Source organism: Artemia franciscana, chromosome 8, assembly GCF_032884065.1.
Source record: "Artemia franciscana chromosome 8, ASM3288406v1, whole genome shotgun sequence".
NCBI lineage: Eukaryota > Metazoa > Arthropoda > Branchiopoda > Anostraca > Artemiidae > Artemia > Artemia franciscana.
Window position 1 is genome coordinate 49873980 of NC_088870.1, and position 15878 is coordinate 49889857.

Genomic DNA, 15878 nt, shown 5'->3' on the forward strand with positions numbered 1-15878 from the left:
CGATCCCAAATAAAAGAAACAGTTAGAAAATTTCAAGTTCATGACCTTCCGAGAGCTGGACTCAGAGTACCTCGACTCAGAGCCTCTGAGCCTCACTTTTCTAAGGTACCTGAATATTGAAAGTAAATTGAACCTAAAAAACAAAATACAAAATACATTTTTTATGAAAAATTCGATGGGAATTTGACAGGAGTTGAATACTCCAGAAGCTATACAAAAAGACTACCCACCCCCAGCCTATGTGGTTGGCTGAGATACATAACTAATTTACTAAATATCTAAAATTTTGAACCTAAAAAATGACGGACGCTTTCAATTGGATATTGTGTTGTGGTAGTATCCCTTACTGCTTTTTAAAATCATTTTCTATAGCTGATTTCAGTAAATTTATGGAGCATTCATTGCAAAATGGAATGTCTTTTATGTGCTCAGGTTCTGGGAAACTAAGATTGCAAATTTTAGTTCACATCCAAACTTGAAAAAAAACACTAACCGTCTTTTTTAGACGTTATAATTTTCAAGTCACCTAGCCTGGAATTTTCAATATATAGAAAACCCACAAATAACAATAGGTATTTAGATTTCTCTTCTAATCGACCCAGTGGTCCTAGAAAATCAAAAGAGGGCTCATTCGAGTGGAAATTGGAAGTACTAGAGCCCTTTTTAAGTAACCAAAAAATTGGAAGGAAACTATGTCTTCCACGTCCCTTTTTACTCTAAATCGTCCGATCAAAATTATATAAAGCCATTTTGTTCAGTATAGTTGAAAAGCCAAATACCTATGTCTTTGGAGATATCATGACCCCCCACATCTCCTGGGGAAAGGAATTTAACTTACAAAATGTGCTAATGGCTTATGTATAGTATTTATTATTGGGAAATATGCTTATATTTTTTGGGTGTGGAGGTGGGCAATTTTCTGATGGTGATTCGTATAGGAATTCTCCCTCCAAAAGGAGGGAGGGAAGTTTCCAGAGACTTTTCAGGGGAAATTTCACACCAGAGAATTTGCCAAAATTCCTATACGAAATTTGTATGTGGAAATGTTAAGGGTAATTTTCCAGGGTACATTTTCACCAGGGTTGAATTATCAAGAGAATAATTCCATGGGGACACCTGTAGAGGTGTCGTCAAATTTCCTGGCATTATTTAAATAACGATCAGAAATCAAACAAAAAAACAAGTTCTATCAACTGAAAGTAAGGAGCAACATTAAAACTTAAAACAAATGGAAATCATTATGTATATGAGATGGATCGCTTTCCCTCAAAACTTAACTTTTTAAGATAAAGTTTGAATTATTTCCAAACTTTTTAGAAAAAAGTTTGAAGAAAAATTTGTCATGGGGAGAAGAAAAACTTCTCCTTAATTTCAGTTGAAAAAACTTTTTCATATTTATTTTTTCATTGCTCTTTAAAAAAATGCTACAAAATCCTTCGCCCCCTTCATGGAAATTCTCTTCCCCCGTGACAAATTCCTCCATGGAAAGTTCCTCCAGCATAATTCCAGACCCTCAACCCCTCCCCCAACCAAAAAAATCTCCTCAAAGTGGTTACACACTTCCCAAATACCATTTCTATGTGTAAACAGTGGTTAAAATTTAAAGAGGGTTAAACTTGCAGCCCCTCCCACGGGGACTCTGGGGGAGTAAGTCGTCCCCAAAGATTTTAGGTTTTTCGACTATACTGAATAAAATGACTATCTCAGAATTTTGATCTGGTGACTTTGGAAAAAAATGAACGCAGGAGGCGCCCTAGGTGCCCTCCAATTTTTTTTGTTACTTAAAAAGGGCAGTAGAACTTTTACTTTCCATAGGAATGACACCTTTTGCGACATTCTAGGACCACTGGGTCGATACGATCACCCCTGAAAAAAAACGACACGCATCCATCATCTGTCTTGTGGCAAAAAATCCCTAAATTCTAAAATAAGGCAAATTTTTTCAGGCTCGTAACTTTTGATGGGTAAGAATAAACTTAATGAAACTTATATATTTAAAATCAGCATTATAATGCGATTCTTTTGATGTAACTATTGGTATCAAAGTTTTTTAGATTTTAGGTTACTATTGAGCCGGGTCACTCCTTACTACAGTTTGTTACCACGAACTGTTTGACAATGGTCAAAGTTCGCAACTTGCAGCTCCTCTTCCAGGGACTGTGGGGGATTAGGTCGTCCCAAAAGACATAGTTATTTGGTTTTTAGACGATGCTGAACGAAATGGCTGTCTCAAAATTTCGATTCGGTGACTTTGTGAAAGAGATGAGCGTGGGAGGGGGCCTAGATGCCCTCCAATTTTTTGAATCACTTAAAAAGGGCACAAGAAATTTTAATTTCCGTTAGAATGAGCCCTCTCACGACATTCTAGGACCACTGGGCCAGTACTATCAGCCTGAAAAAAAAAAAAAACGCATCCGTGAACTGTTTTCTGGCAAAAATACAAATTCCCACATTTTTGTAGATAAGACCTTGAAACTTCTACTGTAGAGTTCTTTAATGCACTGAATCTGATGGTGGGATTTTAGTTAAGATTCTATGACTTTTATTGTGTGTTTTTCACTATTTTCTAAAATAATACAAATTTTCTCAGGCTCGTAACTTATGATGGGTAAGACTAAACTTGATGAAACTCATATATTAAGAATCAGAATAAAAATGAGATTCTCCTAATGTAACTATTGGTATCAAAATTCTATTTTTTAGAGTTTCGGTTAATATTGAGCCGGGTCGCTCTTTACTACAGTACGTTACCACGAGCTGTTTGAAAACACAGAAACTTATTTGAGTTCCATGTATAATAAATTGTTAATTTATGTTTGTACTTTTTACATTATAATGGTTCAGAACCTCATAAAATGTCAGAAAATACTAGGCCTGGTAAGTGATTGGCTTTTGCGAAGGTATTCAATAAACTATTAAATTTAGCTTCTTGAATTGATGTTTAATATCGAGTTTTTCATATTCAGTATCCCTTCAACCGTTAAAAGGAAAGGGTCTGATTATATGGGTATGACCCCTATCAATAGAAACCAAATTTCTGAAAAACAAAGATTTGAATATAAAATATAAAATCTGAAAATCTATTATTAATTTTCATTTTAGGTATTTCATTTACATTTAGGTATTAGGTAATTTTAGAGTTGCTGAATAAAATTTAACATCATTTGGAATGTACACAATTAAAAAAAAAGAAAAAAGAATTGAGTGCAATTCAAAATGTATGAGAATTCTGTGTCCAATATTGACAAAATATGGAATTTATTTTTCAGAAAGTAGTTCGTTTCAAATTGGCCCCAAATACATATTCCATGGTAGGCTTGTAACTTACAGAGTATTTTAATAAAAGGTAGGTTTATTTTAGGTTTTAATAGGTAGATTTTAATAAAAATTAAATAAGAAAAACTAGATTTTTTTCAACTGGAAGTAGCCTAAGGAGCAACATTAAAACTAAAAATGAACAGACATTATTACGTATAGAAGGGGCTCTTGACTTAGGTTATACCTCGTTCTTTACACTAAAGTCCGAATTTTGTTCCAGTTCTTTAAGAATCACCTTTGAATCACAAGGGCCGTTTAATTAGAATAAATAGTGCTTTTGAAAGTACTAAAAACACGCTAGCGTGAAGAGCAAGGTATTTACGAGGGGGTGACCCCCTCATATACGGAATAATTTCCGTTCGTTCTAAGTTGTAATGTTGCTTCTTTCTTTCAGTTGCAAAACTTGTTTTTATTTAATTTCTGATAATTTTTTAAATAATGCTGGGAAATCCCATACCCTCTTCAGGGATAATTCCCTTCCCGATCGATAGATCCTATCACGTAACCCTCTCTCCTGATCCCCTCCCCCTACCAGAAAAAATCCCCCAGGAAACATCTGTATACTTCCCAATAACCAAAGCTATATGTGAAAAATGGGCAAAGTTCATAACTTGCAGCCCTTCCCCTGGGAACTGTGGGGGATTAGTTCGTCCTCAAAGACACAGTTGTTAGATTTTCGACAATGTTGAAGAAAATGGCTTTCTCAAAATTTTTATCCGGTGACTTTGGGGAAAAATGAGGGTTGGAGAGTAGAGTTCCAATTTTTTTAGTCACTTAAACAGGGCAATAAAACTTTTAATTTCCGTTCAAATGAATCCTCTTACAACATTCTAGGACCACTAGGTCGATATGATCCCCCCTGAAAAAAAAACAAAAGCAAAAAAACAAATGAACACGCATCCGTGATCTTTCTTCGGGCAAAAAATACAAAATTCCACATTTTACAGATAGGAACTTGAAACCTCTTCAGTAGGGTTTTCTGATACGCTGAATCTGATGGTGTGATTTTTATTTAGATTTTATGACTTTTAGGTTGTGTTTCCCCCTTTTTTCTAAAATAAGGCAAATGTTCTCAGGCTCGTAACTTTTGATAAGTAGGACTAAACTTGATGAAACTTATATATTTAAAATAACATAAAAATTTTATTCTTTTGATGTATCTATTGGTAACAAAATTCCGTTCTTTAGAGGTTCGGATACTATTGAGCCGGGTCGCTCCTTACCTACAGTTTGTTAACATGAACTGTTTGATAAGACAACTAGAGTTAGGATTAATCGAGGTGTAACAACTGAGGGTCCCAACAAATTTGTTTTTATCTGACTGATTTTGAATTTTTGGGCAAGCAGCCAGAAATAAGGGTACCAAAACCAAAAGCCAAAACAAAAACAAAAGCCATTGAAAAAATTGATGAAATGAGTCGTGGCGCCAAAATTGGTTTGTCTCCTATCTCCAAGCAAAGACAAAAATTATTTTGCTGTGTAAAAAAAAAATATTGAAACATGAAACCCTAAAATGAGTTAAACATTATTTTTTTTCAAATTGGCTGAATTCCAAGTAAGTAGACTGAACAAAGGAAACCTTAACGAGGACGATATATTATAGAATAAAAATGTGGTTATACTGATTCTTAGCTTGAAAAATCATTATTTCTTGCACAATGATCTAGCTTAAAATTTTACGCTCAATAGACACCATCCATAATAAGAGGATATCAAGGAAACCTCAATTAAAATGAAAGACAAAGAAACAAAAGGGTTATATAGATTATCGCAACGTCGTATTTGATAATATCGAAATGTTTTTGTTTTGTTTGTGTTGAAATGTAACACACAAAAATTCTTCAAAAAAAGGGTGGATTAAGAAATGTATATAATGATTGAATAATGGCGGATGACTGAATGACCATAATGACTGAAGCGCAATAGTAGACGAACCCTTATGCAGATTTTCAATTGATGTGAATAGCCTTCTCTCTGCCCATTAACCTGGAATTTTTAGTAAACTTATTGTTGAAGATTCATGGTAAAAAACTATTTGCTATTCAAAAATTTGAATGAGTGTTCAAATTTTGTCGAAAATTGAAGTTACAATCCAACATTGTAAATCTTAACAAAACAACTGAAATTTTTTATGTAAGTACTCCTAATATTAGCTAATGCTACAACTATGTTAAACAAAACCAGAATATATAATTAATCAAAAAATATTTCCTGAATAGGAAGCTTGCCAAGAAAATTAAAAATTGTATTAAAGCCTAACATTAGCAAAAATAATGCCATATAATAGTTCAAACTTAAAAGAAACATAGGCTACTATCAATTAATAAATGAAACCAAGAAAAGACCGAAATCAAAACGAATATTCATGTCAAGCATGAAGAAAAAGTATGCCACTACTGATAAATAAATATATCCGCAAAAATTTTTTTTAAAGTGAACGATCAAGTCAAACTTAAAATTATCATGAAATTACCATAAACAAGGGTAGGGCTGCCACCCTCAATACCTCCAAATGCCGGGGCATCAACCGAATTCAATATAACATAATCTGCTTCATAGTTTCCTCTTTTAAAATAATAGCATTGAAATTACCAAGACTACCAGAAATTGATATGGTTGTACATTAGTAGGGTTAGCTCAATGCTTATCACAAATTTTAGTTCCAAATCATGCCGCTAGGGGGTTCCTGGTGCTAATGTCACTATACTGACAGGGGTTTTACTTCCCAAACCTACCGCTAATGGATTCATGGCACTAGTATAGCAAATGGTGTAAGGAGTTTTTGTTCCTCCCACTGCCACTAGGGATTCACGAGGCTAATGTAGCTATACTGTCAGAAATTTTAGTACCCCTCCCCGACGCTAGGGATTTGTAGCACTAGGTCATTAATTCCACCTGGGAGGTAGTGTTTATTCAAAAATGTAAACATCCGCCACACAAAAATCTTATGGGAAAACATGTTTTCCCACCAGATGGTCTATTCTCAGCATTCTAGGAAATCTTGTTTATTCGTATTTGCAAAAATGTTGCAAATATTCTAGTTCCTTAGGACCAGTTGAAAGCTACATATGAAACTCATCGAATCAGTTCTGATAAGAGTACGGTATTTTGGTAATATGGAGAAAGAACCCCTACAGAGAAAAAAGGAACGGTATTAAGACCCCGATTGAGGCAAATCAGATATTATTGTGCCTACCACCTTCAACCCAGATACGGCCACTCCTTCAAGCACTGAACCTTTATTAGACAATCTCAATATGAGCTTTCAACCAATGACGCTTTACAAGACAGTCTCCAGGCCTCTAAAAAGAGATACGTGTTAATAGACAGTTTAAACACTCCCTCAAGCAGTGATGTTTTATTAGACAATCTCTATGCCCCTTCAACTAGAGACGCTTTACTAGAAAATCTCTATGCCCCTAAAACAGTGATGTTTTATAGATAATTCCTACACTCCCTCAAGTAGTAACACTTTACTAGGCAATCTCTATGCCTCTAAAACAGTGATGTTTTTCTAGACAGTTTCTGAGCTCCTTCGGGAAGTGACGCTTTACTAGGAAATTTTGACGCCCTTACGAACAGCAACCCTTTGCAAGAAAGTTTCTACGTGTCTTCAACTGCCAGCACAGATATAGATAATATAAGCGCCTTTCACCAGAAACGCTTTATTATTATTTAATACATTTTAAGGGCTTAATGATAATTTTGAACCATCCCAAAACGAAGAAGCTTTTCTTATAAATGAGATGTTTAAAGACTTTGATGTTAGTCAATATATTGGTAAATCAAACACTAGTGAATTGATGATGCTTTCACCATTAATTTCAAGATTATTTATTTTGAAGATAACTCAAGTGAAGATAAAGACATTCTCTTTTGCAACAGATGTTCCATAAATTTTTTGGTTAAAATTAAGGTTAAAAGTTTAAAAACATCTTTAAAAAAAAATGAGTATAAATGGTATGAGGTGACCATGAGACACAGAGCAGCAAAATAACTAAATCGTTAGTCAGGTATCAAAAGGTCGTATCTCCGTAATTGTAATTTTTTAGAATAGCAAATATTAAACCTCACAGCTTTTTTATTTCCCCTCTGATACTTATAAAACACACACGTGTTGATATGTAAAATTAATGCCTATGAATCTGATTTTGTTTTACTACTAAAAAAGTTGAAAAGTTGATAAGTACAACTAAAAAATTTGTAGGGTTTTTTGTTTGCTTTTCTGGAAATCTACAATTCTGGAGATACGGCCTTTTGATACCGGACTGACGAAATATTAGTGCAATAGTATCGTTTATTCTTGGTATTTCTAATACCACATTTAGAAGTGTGTTTTCACAAATGGATTAATTTTAATAAAGCAGTGAACAAAAAATAAAAATAAAACAACACTTCCGAATATTTTTCGCCCCACGTCCGGGAGCCTTTCTCAACGAAAAAAACGAAAGAGCGAGAATTTTTTTTTTTTAATGACTCACATAAAAAAACAACAACTAAAATACACGAAGAAAAACAAAAAAATAAAATAAGAACAACTCTCATTATAAGTAAAGTTCCAGCACTGATGCTACAAAAATAAGAATAAAACCAAAGCAAATGTCTATAGTGAATAGAGACGAAGGGGATTTTAGGATAAACTCAATTTATAATGGTTAAATCAAGGAGCCGTTAAAATCTTTAAACAGTAGTGATTTACATATAATTTTTCTTGAACAAGTGATAATCTTGTGAACAAAAGTCAGAATAAGGTCAAAGCTAGAAAAGTCAACGGACTGCAGCTAAACTTGCAAAAAAATACATTTAATTTATGATTCATGAGTTTGTTAATAAACCTCTGAAATTTAGTTAGGGGTGATGGACCTGGGGTTTGGTGACCTTTTTTTTGTTCAAGCAAATGTAGTATTTACTTTCAATAGATTTTCATTTATACAATGAATATTGAGAAGACAGTGACCCACGGTTTCACTATAGACATCTAATTTGGTTTTATTCTTATGTTGTAACATAAGTGCTTGAAGTTTGTTTATAATGTGACTTGTTATTGTTTGTTTTTTTCTTCGTGTTTTTAGTTGTCGTGTTTTGGTGTGTGTGTTACTTTTTAAATACATTTTTTTTTGTTCTTGTGTTTTTTTTTCTCCGTTGAGAAATGCTCCCGGAAAGCCTGCAATTTTAAAGTAAAGTTTAATACATAATTTCCAGAGTTCAAGTAGATTTTTGATGTATTCTAGTTATTTAAAAGTATTTTTAGCTTGCTTTTAAACTAAAGGTTCCACTGGCAATGCAAGACTGTTCATAATTGTATGGTATTTTGAAATTTGCTATTTATTTCATTACCTTGTTGAAAACCTGCTAAAGATTTTTGTTTTCTGTGAAACACCCAACTTTGCGACAAGTACTGAGCTGTGACTTGCTACACAGAAAGGAAAATATACTTTTATATTGTTGAATCATGGATTTTAAAGTATTTTTGAGGCCGGCTTAGTGCGTTTTGTCCGATCCGTCGCTGATGTATTTGCATACTGTTTTCATTAATATCATGATTATAAGGCAACCAAATATAATCACGCTCCCTCCTAGGCTTTAGCTTAACAATAAGTATATCATCTTCGTTGGTGATAGCTCTTGATGGATAATCCTGAAGACTAAATCAATCTTGATCATACATTGTCATTTTTCACATGCGATTTCCAAACTTTGCTCTCAAAGCGTTCATAAGATCACGCTTACGTTTCGAAAGGTTTTAGGCGAGAACAGGGGCAATTTTATCTGGTTTTTGAGCATTACTTGATCTAAGTCTAAATCACTCAATACTAACTATGTCTGAATCCTTATTATTAGTTAAACTCATCTTTACCAACAATACGCGCTGTCCCCCACACACTCTGTGAAGAAATTTGCTTCATATTATTAAGCAACAGGGAATCATCTCTCTCTTCTTTCTCTATGTTTTCTAGCTTGAGCTCAAGCTGATTCATGCGGTTTTGCAATATATGAACCATATGCATGCATGTTTTCAGATGTTTCAGTCAGTTTAATTTAGGATAAAATTCAACAGGTACTATATCATAGATTTTTGAAACCATTCTTCCAACAGGAAACTTATTATGAAAATTAGCTGCAGTCTGTAAAGTCATTTTTTTTTAGCTTTTCGTTAATCTTACTCTCGATCTATTTAGCTAGATTTTTCTTTGTTGTCGCAGGTTTATTATCTGTAGCAACTACTAGTCTACGAAGATCAATAGTGGGATCTGAGAGTTGGCTATCTGTTGCAAAATTTTCCCCTTTTTTAAAACCTGTCGGTAAACATCAGAATGATTCTTTAGTTTTTCAAACGCATGGTTAACAACCTTAGTTTTCTTTGCTTATGCATCCTTTTCGCTGCCATCGAATCGAAGTAGAATCGCGACTGATAAAACCCGACGGTTGGGTTTTTGCCATAACAAAAAACAACAAATTTGCTGTCTCCGGTATTCATCTTCATTCCTTCTAGGATTCGAACCGACCATGGGGATAATATGCAGATTTGGCGAGGAACTAATCTCTGATTTTAAAGTTAGCTGGATCAATGACGGCAATAAAAAATACAAAAATCGATAAAATTAGAGTTTAATCAGCATCAGATAGAGGCGAAAAGCGTCATTGGTTGAAAGCTCATATTGAGATTGTCTAATAAAGGTTCAGTGCTTGAAGGAGTGGCCGTATCTGGGTTGAAGGTGGTAGGCATAATAATATCTGATTTGCCTCAATCGGGGTCTTAATACCGTTCCTTTTTTCTCTGTAGGGGTTCTTCCTCCATATTACCAAAATACCGTACTCTATCAGAACTGATTCGATGAGTTTCATATGTAGCTTTCAACTGGTCTTAAGGAACTAGGATATTTGCAACATTTTTGCAAATACGAATAAACATGATTTCCTGGAATGCTGAGAATAGACCATCTGGTGGGAAAACATGTTTTCCCATAAGATTTTTGTGTGGCGGATGCTTACATTTTTGAATAAACACTACCTCCCAGGTGGAATTAATGACCTAGTGCTACAAATCCCTAGCGTCGGGGAGGGGTACTAAAATTTCTGACAGTATAGCTACATTAGCCTCGTGAATCCCTAGTGGCAGTGGGAGGAACGAAAATTCCTTACACCATTAGCTATACTAGTGCCATGAATCCATTAGCGGTAGGTTTGGGAAGTAAAACCCCTGTCAGTATAGTGACATTAGCACCAGGAACCCCCTAGCGGCATGATTTGGAACTAAAATTTGTGATAAGCATTGAGCTAACCCTACTAATGTACAACCATATCAATTTCTGGTAAAAAAGCAAACTTGCAAACTTTCGCATGCAAACCAATTAGGGTTCGCGTAGCGCAGGTGCCGATCTCCTGATTCTCAGCCCTCGGCCGGGGTGCAATGCGTGGCATTTGGAGGTACTGAGGGTGGCAGCCCTACCCTTGTTTATGGTAATTTCATGATAATTTTAAGTTTGACTTGATCGTTCACTTTAAAAAAAAATTTTGCGGATATATTTATTTATCAGTAGTGGCATACTTTTTCTTCATGCTTGACATGAATATTCGTTTTGATTTCGGTCTGTTCTTGGTTTCATTTATTAATTGATAGTAGCCTATGTTTCTTTTAAGTTTGAACTATTATATGGCATTATTTTTGCTAATGTTAGGCTTTAATACAATTTTTAATTTTCTTGGCAAGCTTCCTATTCAGGAAATATTTTTTGATTAATTATATATTTTGGTTTTGTTTAACATAGTTGTAGCATTAGTTAATATTAGGAGTACTTACATAAAAAATCTCAGTTGTTTTGTTAAGATTTACAATGTTGGATTGTAACTTCAATTTTCGACAAAATTTGAACACTCATTCAAACTTTTGAATAGCAAATAGTTTTTTACCATGAATCTTCAACAATAAGTTTACTAAAAATTCCAGGTTAATGGGCAGAGAGAAGGCTATTCACATCAATTGAAAATCTGCATAATGGTTCGTCTACTATTGCGCTTCAGTCATTATGGTCATTCAGTCATCAGCCATTATTTAATCATTATATACATTTCTTAGTCCACCCTTTTTTTGAAGAATTTTTGTGTGTTACATGTCAACACGAACAAAACAAAAACATTTCGATATTATCAAATACGACGTTGCGATAATCTATATAACCCTTTTGTTTCTTTGTCTTTCATTTTAATTGAGGTTTCCTTGATATCCTCTTATTATGGATGGTGTCTATTGAGCATAAAATTTTAAGCTAGATCATAGTGCAAGAAATAATGATTTTTCAAGCTAAGAATCAGTATAACCACATTTTTATTCTAAAATATATCGTCCTCGTTAAGGTTTCCTTTGTTCAGTCTACTTACTTGGAATTCAGCCAATTTGAAAAAAAATAATGTTTAACTCATTTTAGGGTTTCATATTTCAATATTTTTTTTTACACAGCAAAATAATTTTTGTCTTTGCTTGGAGATAGGAGACAAACCGATTTTGGCGCCACGACTCATTTCATCAATTTTTTCAATGGCTTTTGTTTTTGTTTTGGCTTTTGGTTTTGGTACACATATAGCTTTGGTTATTGGGAAGTAAACAGATGTTTCCTGGGGAATTTTTTCTGGTAGGGGGAGGGGATCAGGAGAGAGGGTTACGTGATAGGATCTTTCGATCGGGAAGAGAATTATCCCTGAAGAGGGTATGGGATTTCCCAGCATTATTTAAAAAATTATCAGAAATTAAATAAAAACAAGTTTTGCAACTGAAAGAAAGAAGCAACATTACAACTTAGAACGAACGGAAATTATTCCGTATATGAGGGGGTGACCCCCTCGTAAATACCTTGCTCTTCACGCTAGCGTGTTTTTAGTACTTTCAAAAGCACTATTTATTCTAATTAAACGGCTCTTGTGATTCAAAGGTGATTTTTAAAGAACTGGAACAAAATTCGGACTTTAGTGTAGAGAACGAGGTATAACCTAAGTCAAGAGCCCCTCCTATACGGAATAATTTCTGTTCATTTTTAGTTTTAGTGTTGCTCCTTAGGCTACTTCCAGTTGAAAAAAATATATTTTTTCTTATATAATTTTTATTAAAATCTACCTATTAAAACCTAAAATAAACCTACCTTTTATTAAAATACTCTGTAAGTTACAAGCCTACCATGGAATATGTATTTGGGGCCAATTTGAAACGAACTATTTTCTGGAAAATAAATTCCATATTTTTTCAATATTGGACACAGAATTCTCATACATTTTGAATTGCACTCTATAAATTTCCTCAAAAATCTTACCCCTTTTTGTTGGCACTCAATTTTTTTTCTTTTTTTTAAATTGTTTACATTCCAAATGATGTTCAATTTTATTCAGCAACTCTAAAATTACCTAATACCTAAATGTAAATGAAATACCTAAAATGACAATTAATAATAGATTTTCAGATTTTATATTTTATATTCAAATCTTTGTTTTTAAGAAATTTGGTCTATATTGATAGGGGTCGTACCCATATAATCAGACCCTTCCCTTTTAACGGTAGAAGGGATACTGAATATGAAAAACTCGATATTAAACATCAATTCAAGAAGCTAAATTTAATAGTTTATTGCATACCTTCGTAAAAGCCAATCACTTACCAGGCCTAGTATTTTCTGACATTTTATGAGGTTCTGTAACATTATAATGTAAAAAGTACAAACATAAATTAACAATTTATTATACATGGAACTCAAATAAGTTTCTGTGTTTTCAAACAGCTCGTGGTAACGTACTGTAGTAAAGCGCGACCCGGTCAATAGTAACCGAAACTCTAAAAAATAGAATTTTGATACCAATAGTTACATTAGGAGAATCTCATTTTTATTCTGATTCTTAATATATGAGTTTCATCAAGTTTAGTCTTACCCATCAAAAGTTACGAGCCTGAGAAAATTTGTGTTATTTTAGAAAATAGTGAAAAACACACAATAAAAGTCATAGAATCTTAACTAAAATCCCACCATCAGATTCAGCGCATCAAAGAACTCTACAGTAGAAGTTTCAAGGTCTTATCTACAAAAATGTGGGATTTTGTATTTTTGCCAGAAGACAGTTCACGGATGCATTTTTTTTTCAGGCTGATAGTATTGGCCCAGTGGTCCTAGAATGTCGTGAGAGGGCTCATTCTAACGGAAATTAAAATTTCTTGTGCCCTTTTTAAGTGACCCAAAAAATTGGAGGGCATCTAGGTCCCCTCCCACGCTCATCTCTTTCACAAAGTCACCGAATCGAAATTTTGAGACAGCCATTTCGTTCAGCATCGTCTAAAAGGAATATCAGAAGAACAACTTATATAACTAATTTAGATCTTTAAGGGTAAGTTTTGTGGGATTTCGAACTAGCCAGGAGGCACTGTATGTATACTTTTAATGCTACGAGTACAGTTACTGTAGCTATTACACTAAGAATATTAGGATGAAACTTTAATGGGACATGTAGGAGTTTTAATTAAATGAAAAAACTATATGAACGCAGGTTTTCAAAAGGGCATACCATCGATATCACACACAGCCCCACTCTAATTGCTAGAACTCCCATTAAAACTTTTAAAGGAGCTATTGCAAATCAAAATTAAAAGTTCTGGTGCACTTCTTAAGAGTAAAAAGATTTTGGAGAGAAAGTAGTTCCTCCCTCATGACTATTCATTCTCCAAATACATCCATTCAAAATTTTGAAAGAGCCATTTTGTTCAGCCCATTAGCATGGTCCAGTGACTATGTCTTTGGGGATATTGGGTATGTAAACCATGCATAATTATGCAATTGGCCCGTTGTTATTTAAAGATAAATTTTGCTTTAAAATAAATCAAAAGGCATTGTGTTTACGGTTGCCAATAAGACACTCCATAAATATATCGAGAACGAGTGGGGATATAAAGTTGAAATTTTTGGGGAATCTATTATTACTACTTTTGTTCTTATAATTTAAATAAATAAAAAGAGTGTAAGTGTATCCAGGTTGTCAAAGAGCAGAGATAAAATCGTTTGGGAATAATATTAAAATTTCAAGTCAACTTCAGAAGCTATAAAATCAAATTAAAAAATACTATTTTGTGCCAGGATCAAAAATTGTCAAAAAAGTTTCTCCAACATACAAATAGCAACCCATACAAATGATTCTTTTAGAAAAAACTGAAAAGATATAAAATCTTATCTTTTCAATAAGAAAAAACATGTCAATAAAAAAGAAACAGAAATTATATTAAAGGTTTTCTCTGCAAAACAGGTTTTTCAAAAAAATGTAAAGAGCTCTGTTTGCCAAGAATGATCAGAAATAAATCCAAATAATATTCCAAGTGTAAAATTACCACAAATCACGATCAATAAATAAACAAACTCAAAAAGAACAGAAATTTCAATAAATAACCGAGTCAAGCTCAAAACAAGCAAAAATTGACATGAGTAGGGGTGATAACCTTCATACCCTCTTAAGACCAGAATATAATCTGCGCTTTACTGAAAACAAAATATGTTTTAAATTTTTTCGCTTTTCTTACTTTCATAAATAAAAATCATCAAAACTTTAAGGAATAAATATTAGTATATGCCAATTAAATTACCAATCCACGGTGATTTTTTTTTTTTTTTTTTTTTTTTAGTAAAGCATAAAATATGAAATAAATCAACTAGAGATTAGAAAAAATATATATAAGAAGTACAACTAATAGATGCCGTCACACAACAAGGTTGACGGAGAGGCAGAATCACAAATCAGAAACAACAAAAATGTACACTTGTCAAAAATAGAAGAAAGGGGGTAGCTAGAGAAAAAAAGTAGCTGTAGTAATGATTATACTCGCCAAATAACTTACAAATCATTCAAATAGCCTGTAACTGTAACCTGACTGGACCATCTTTATTAATTTATCTTAAATGTGAGCAGAGAAAGAGATTTGCTCACTAATTCAGATAAGTTTTTATTATTCTTATTAAAGGAAGTTGATATTTGATTCATACTTGATTATATTTAAATTAACTAGTTAAAAAATATCTTACTTATTTAACTTTGTGAATTTATAAAACTATAAACATTCAAAATTTAACTTTTATTTATTTATGTTTAGCCTTGAACTCTATTTATTTACAAATTAAAAATGAGTTTTCATATTGCTCATATGCAGCGAAACAGCGTTGCCTAAATAAAAGAATGATGTGTGCACAAGGTATCATTTATTCATTTTTTTTTTTTTTTTGGTTTCAGACCAAAGCACTTCCTATAGAAGGAGTTGTCTTATAAATTTCAAAGGGAGCTCATTCGATAGGAAATTCAATGTTGTAGTGTCCTTTTTTCAGAGTCAAAAGTGATTTGAGGGTACACACACATCCCCTTCCGCCCATCCATCATTTACCCAAACACACCAAGTCAAAACTCTTAGACAATAGTTTTGAGACCTTAATTTTTTTCAAAAAAGCTGAAAATTCTAGTTATTATGTCTTTGGGGATGACAACAGCCCCATAGTCTTCAGGACAAGGGCTATAGTTATGCTGTTTAGATATTTTTAACAAATAAAGTT

At 33.3% G+C, this 15878-nt stretch overlaps 2 protein-coding genes across 11 annotated transcripts in view; one reads left to right on the forward strand and one right to left on the reverse strand.

The window, feature by feature from the left end:
* LOC136030527 (DNA repair protein RAD50-like) overlaps positions 1 to 15878 on the reverse strand; it is a 227783-nt gene that overhangs the window by 46070 nt on the left and 165835 nt on the right. The window lies entirely within an intron of this gene.
* The window catches only part of LOC136030526 (uncharacterized), a 40609-nt gene that overhangs the window by 15032 nt on the left and 9699 nt on the right, over positions 1 to 15878 (forward strand). The window lies entirely within an intron of this gene.